We start from the raw sequence: 6019 nt of genomic DNA on the forward strand, positions 1-6019 counted from the left end.
TGGACAAAAGGTAGGAGCCACAAAGACAACTTGTTAAGCGTAGCTACCTATTACCCCCTTCCTTTCCTCTCTTTCCCCTCCATTCCCAAAAAATCCTTCTTTATTACTTTCCCTTACCGTCCCTTCATCAATTGTAGAACCATCGTTTCACAAAAATACATAGGCTGGGTGTTAGCGATAACCTTTTGCAATGGTTTCGCTCGTATCTCACCGATCGACAACTGGTGGTTACCGTTGGAGATTATCGATCCGATAGCTATCCAGCTTCATCAGGTATACCTCAAGGAAGCCACCTAGGTCCTCTGATATGCTTTATTTCAACGACGTTAATTTGGTCATTAAGGGCCCGCGACTCTCGTATGCAGATGATCTTAAAATGTACCTCCGGATCCACTCGACTGACGACTGTCACTTTCTTCAAAATCAACTCGAGGCCTTTGCCACTTGGTGCGATGTGAACTGTATGATAGTGAACCCGGAGAAGTGCTCAACAATCACATTTTCCCCTAAGAAAGATCCGATCCTGTTTCGTTATGAGCTCAAGGGCACAGTAATTGAACGTGTTTTGCATATTAACGACTTGGGCGATATCTTAGATTCGCAGTTAACGTACAAGCATCATATCTCGTATGTTGTCGCTAAAGCCTCAAGGTCCTTAGGCTTTATCTTTAGGATCGCAATAAATTTCTCTGACATATACTGCCTCAAATCGCTATACTGTTCGCTGGTGCGGTCAGTTCTGGAATACTGTTCGTCTGTTTGGAATCCTAACTACAACAACAGCACTGAAAGAATCGAGTCCGTTCAGCGTCAATTTCTTAGATTCGCTTTGCGAAAACTGCCATGGAGAAACCCGTTCCGTATTCCCAGCTATGAAAGCCGCTGTCAACTGATCGACCTAGAACCTCTCCGTGTTCGTCGGGCTAGCTCCAGAGCACTGTTTATCGCGAATAGCATACTAGGAAGAATTAACATAAGATTAACATAAGTGTTCAACCACGAGCGCTGCGGAACAATGCAATGTTGAGATTGCCAGCTCGTCGCACTAACTTACAGAGACTATAGATTACAGAGGCGACAAGGCACTCTCGAACCGTTAAATTTTGAACGAAAGCGGAGAGTTACCTTTATTTATAATGGTATTCTCCGTTTTGATTTAAAATTTAGCGGATTTTGAGTACCTTGTCGCCTCCGTAATCTATAGTCTCTGTACACTAACTACAGCTGAAAGGCGCTATCGGTGGTCTGCAGCGGACCTTTAATCAAGTATCGTTGTTATTCGACTTTCATCTGCCCTGACGGATACTACAGGGAAGATTCAATCGCTTTTTTCGGGAGAGGTAAACCTTATTTTAAGATCTGTTTGTATACGTTTGATAGCATTTTACTCACTTAATGCGACTTGACTATTTATTTGTTAACCTGACAATCATTGGGGTCAAATCGAGCGCGTTGATTAATAATAATAAATAAATAAATAAATAAATAATGGTGAGATTCGTTTGCTATAGTTCATCTGTTGAATGGTTCAACCAAAGTTGTTTGATTCTACGTCTTTTTGTACAAGCTGAATTATAGAATTTTTCTCAGCTTTTCAATGGTGAGCTTAAAATTAAAATCGGCTTATACTCTCATGGTGAAAATCGCGATTTTTCAATAAAATCACACATGGTGGCCAAACCCAAGATGGTCAGCAAAGTTTTTAACTTCAGATGTAAGCCCTACAATCATCCAATTATCGATTATTAATTATTTCGTAGCAAATTCAAGAAATATCACAATAATTATACGAAAATTGTAAGTCGTTTCGTTTAAAGAAGTGGCAACTCTGCCCCAAATCGAAAGACAGTAACAGCAATGCTATCTGTCTAGTTATAGTTGAACTAATACATGCTATATGTGTGTATATTAAAATATGGATGCACAGAAACATGTATAAAATGCATTGCCACGCTCGCGCATAACTTTTCTCAACAATACTTGTACACACCAAAGATGGTCGGGTAGCGGAAAATTTACCCGAAAACCGCACCCGTACCCGTACCCACCGAGTACGGGTCGGGTATTGAAAAACTATAAGGTATACAGCCCTAAGGGTTGTACGAAAGTGTGACGTAGGACTATATCAGATCAAAGACTAATGTAAACCGCCTTTCTAGCATATGTAAGTTTATAAGAATCTGTGAGTGCCATAGTTTAAGTAAATGTTTAAAAGAGAACAGTGGAATATTCAGATTCAATTCTTCTGGTGGCTTTGAAAATACGTGGACTGGGGCTAATAAGTACAACTCCTGTAACCATTGAGTCAAAGAGATTTCTTTTAAAAATTACTTGTGTGCATCGTAAAGGTTGAAATAGTAATGAATTAACAGCCCACAGATTATTGTATTAAATATGATTATGCGTAGCTTGACATGTTTTAATCATCTTACTTTAACTCGCTTGTGGCTCCCCTTCTAGGGGGTGACATTGTGCCAAAAACATAAAATAAAGCTAAAAACCTAAACAGTGAACATTACCATGTTTATAAACAATACACATAAATATCAGTATAAAGTAGTTCATATGGGGCCGTCCATGAACGGGGCAAGGGGTCGGCCAAAAACAACGCATCATACAAAAAGTATGAAAGAAAAAAACCCGGAGAGGCCTGAAATAACTAAAAATGAGTTCGCAGTCAATGGACAGCCTTTATATATCCAGTAGCGTTTCTAGGGTTAACAAGGGGGAGATATATGAAGAGGTGTATCCTAAGGGGGCATACCTATTTGATCATTTAACAAAAGTACCCCGTACTTCGTTCGAGAACCCGCGGCCGCAGAACATATGTCCAATCCCACCGTCCTCCCCCCTCCAAAAAACTGGCAGTTTATACACGGTATAATATATTCGTCTTATATTAGAGTGTTTATTCAAAGCATCTGAAATTTCCAGAGAAAAAGTAAAAATTAGTTTAAATTATTTAGCAGACCTATGATTCTGTGATGCAATCCAATCTGTCAAAATATTGTGCTCAATAGTAAACAATGTGAGTGTACTGGTGCATTCTGACGTATTTTTGTTGTGTATGTGAATCCACAAATTGGATCGATCATTATGGCTTGGCACAACCCCACCCCTGTGACGCTCGAAAAGTACAAAGTTTCGAAAAATATTATTTTCCTAATCAAAACTTATTCAACGCATAATAACCTTTCAATACATTGTAAATGATTAGTTTATATACCTTCAAAATATCAAGTTGATGCAATTTCTTGTTGTGGTTGGTTTTTGGGGGACATTTTTTACAAGCGTATTTTTGCTCGCGAACTTTGAAACCCTGTTTAGGCTAAACAGTTTACTAAAATTATCTGTGTCCTATTCTAAGTTATGAATAAATATGTTATTTTCATCATCATTTTGATTTAGGTCACCAGTTTCTATAGATATAATAAATTTTCACAAATAAACATTTTTGATTTTTTGCAAAATCTCACCCCCGTGGCACAATCTCACCCCGGGTGGCGGTATGTTTAGCGTAAAATATTATCAAATGTTTATTTTTGTTAGCAGGTAATTTAGAACGAAAAAAATAAGACCAATTTAATTTCTTATTTGTGTTTGCCTAAAGAACTACCAGCCGAAAACCTGCACGAGATACCAATACTTTTCCATTTCTGAGCAATAATAACGACTGACTGCAGTTGACAATTCGAACTGGCTGCATTTGACGTTGATTTTTTTTCTATCCGCGAATCTTTCAGAATTTTACCATTCTATTTGAATGCAAATAAAAAATTATTACTTATAAAGCAAAAAACACCTTGCCGATAACAGGATCATGTACCCTGTGAGCTTTCCCCTTTTATCGATTCAACTCACTTCTCACGCACTTTCGTCTCAACCCATTCACTGACTAATCCGGCAACTCACTTTATCACGAATCACTGGCACACATACACAAGCATTATATCAAGGGAAACACATCCATTCACGACTGCTATCTTTATTCCTTTCTTCATCACATCTTTATTGTCGTTTCCGCTTTACTGATATTTTTTGACCAAATGGCCCATTAATCTAACCTATTTTGAACTTTCGCTAACACTAGCAAATATAAAATAGAAATTCTTCAAATTAGGAATTTATTACACAACATATTATCGGTTTTATTTCTATCCATTTTTTTTTACTTATCGAAACCACTCGTTGAAATTAATCAAATCGGTAATGTAGATTTAGGTGCTTATCGGAAGCCATCTTGGATATATATTTCAATATGTATATGTATGACAAAAATGCTGCATATTATTTCTTGTGCGAACTAGGTAAACTTCTACGGTATCTAAACTACTTTTTACTTGTAATAAACTAAACTAAGAAACAAACTCCTAAACTACGAACCGAACTACGTACTCCTAAGCTAAGAAAATCCTGCTTCCAATTTAAAAAACTATGGAATATTGCTATTGTTTGTTTGGAATATTGCTATCGTGTTTAAAAATCTGAAATTATTACTGATCATCGGATTTCATGTTAAATATTGTTAATTGTATTAATGTAGGTGTGTTCGTTTCTTAGTGAATCTATCTAATTTAACTAAACAGATATGTTGAATTGCATACCACTTTCATTGTAAGAGTTCTTATTTAAATTATGCATTTCGAAACATTCGAAAAAGAAAATATTAATTATTATCAATTGTTAGCTATTTGTCTATTTTAGGTTATTTAGGGTATTTTGTTGTCTTATTTTATTTTTATTTTGTTGAATTTTTCCATTGCCTCTTTTTTTAGCTGACGTCTTCTTCGCACAGTATCGTTCAGGTGCGTAATCAGACTGCGGTAGCGGGGATGCACCGGCTTAAAGATCCTGTGATCGTATCCACAGATTTCTGTTCGCGTTTCTGTGGTTTCTAAAATATTGTTTTTAAAAATAATGCGGGGCGAAATATGTTTGTTTTTGTTAGTACGAATATACTTCGAAATCTTTGTATTGTCATCAAGACGAAACTGCGTCAGCGGTTTGCTTATATTTTTGCGGATTTTGTGTGCGAAAAGACGGAGGAAAATATTGTTTGCTTTTGTTTTATCTTTATTTGACAATTCAGAATGGGTTTTCGTGTAAATGTGGACAGGCTCGAAAATCTCTTACTTTCGCCAATGCAAATGGTTCTCAAAAAAAACATTAAACTAACTTTAACCCCTTAGAAACGCTGGTCGGATGTCGAGTAAGCCAAATGAGTGTCTCAAAACTGTTTGTAAGTTCAGATAAGGGAGGGGCAAAATCCCCCTTTTGTCTCTAACCAATATTTCTTGCAATATTTTAAACTAAGTATTCTTATTATTGTACGATTAGACATAATGAACTAGTTGAAAAAAAAAAGAGGATGTTAGGTGTTCTGCGAATGATCTTACTATTGACAAATCAGTCCGAAGAGCACACTAGCGCACTGAAAATCTTAACAATGACATTTATAATCCGTTTCTGCCAGAAGGTCGAATATTTATGTAAGAGGGTATCAAAGTTATCCTAGGCTTTCCCCATTGCAATGACTTGAAGAACGATAAATCTATAACCCCTTATAACCCCCTCCTGGATACGACCCTGGTATTACTGCTAAGTAATAAAGTTATAAAATCGCATTAATATTAAAATAAATTCTCTCAATTTGTTTATTTTTCTATTTTCATTTAAGAAAATATTAAAACTATACGAAAGTTGGTTATGTTCTTGGTTATGTTCCTATTTGCAAGGGTAAATCAATTTGACATTCCTCTTGATCATCTTCATAATGCGTCTTCGCTACGTCAAATAGCCGCGAAAAACCAACAAAATGGCGCTCGCTTCGTGACAGCTGTCATAGCGTGCTCACCAGCACGCCAATACAATGAAACCTAGTGTATTACATACAAGTGCACACTGTCTCCCTTTGCCATTCAAAGCTCTGATCTTCCGTCGCATTCTCGCGGGCTCTGATTGGTCGATCTCAACATACACCGTCAAGATATGTATGTGTTGGTTTGCCCCGAGTGGCAGT

This window comes from Sabethes cyaneus, chromosome 2 (genome assembly GCF_943734655.1).
Source record: "Sabethes cyaneus chromosome 2, idSabCyanKW18_F2, whole genome shotgun sequence".
Classification (NCBI taxonomy): domain Eukaryota; kingdom Metazoa; phylum Arthropoda; class Insecta; order Diptera; family Culicidae; genus Sabethes; species Sabethes cyaneus.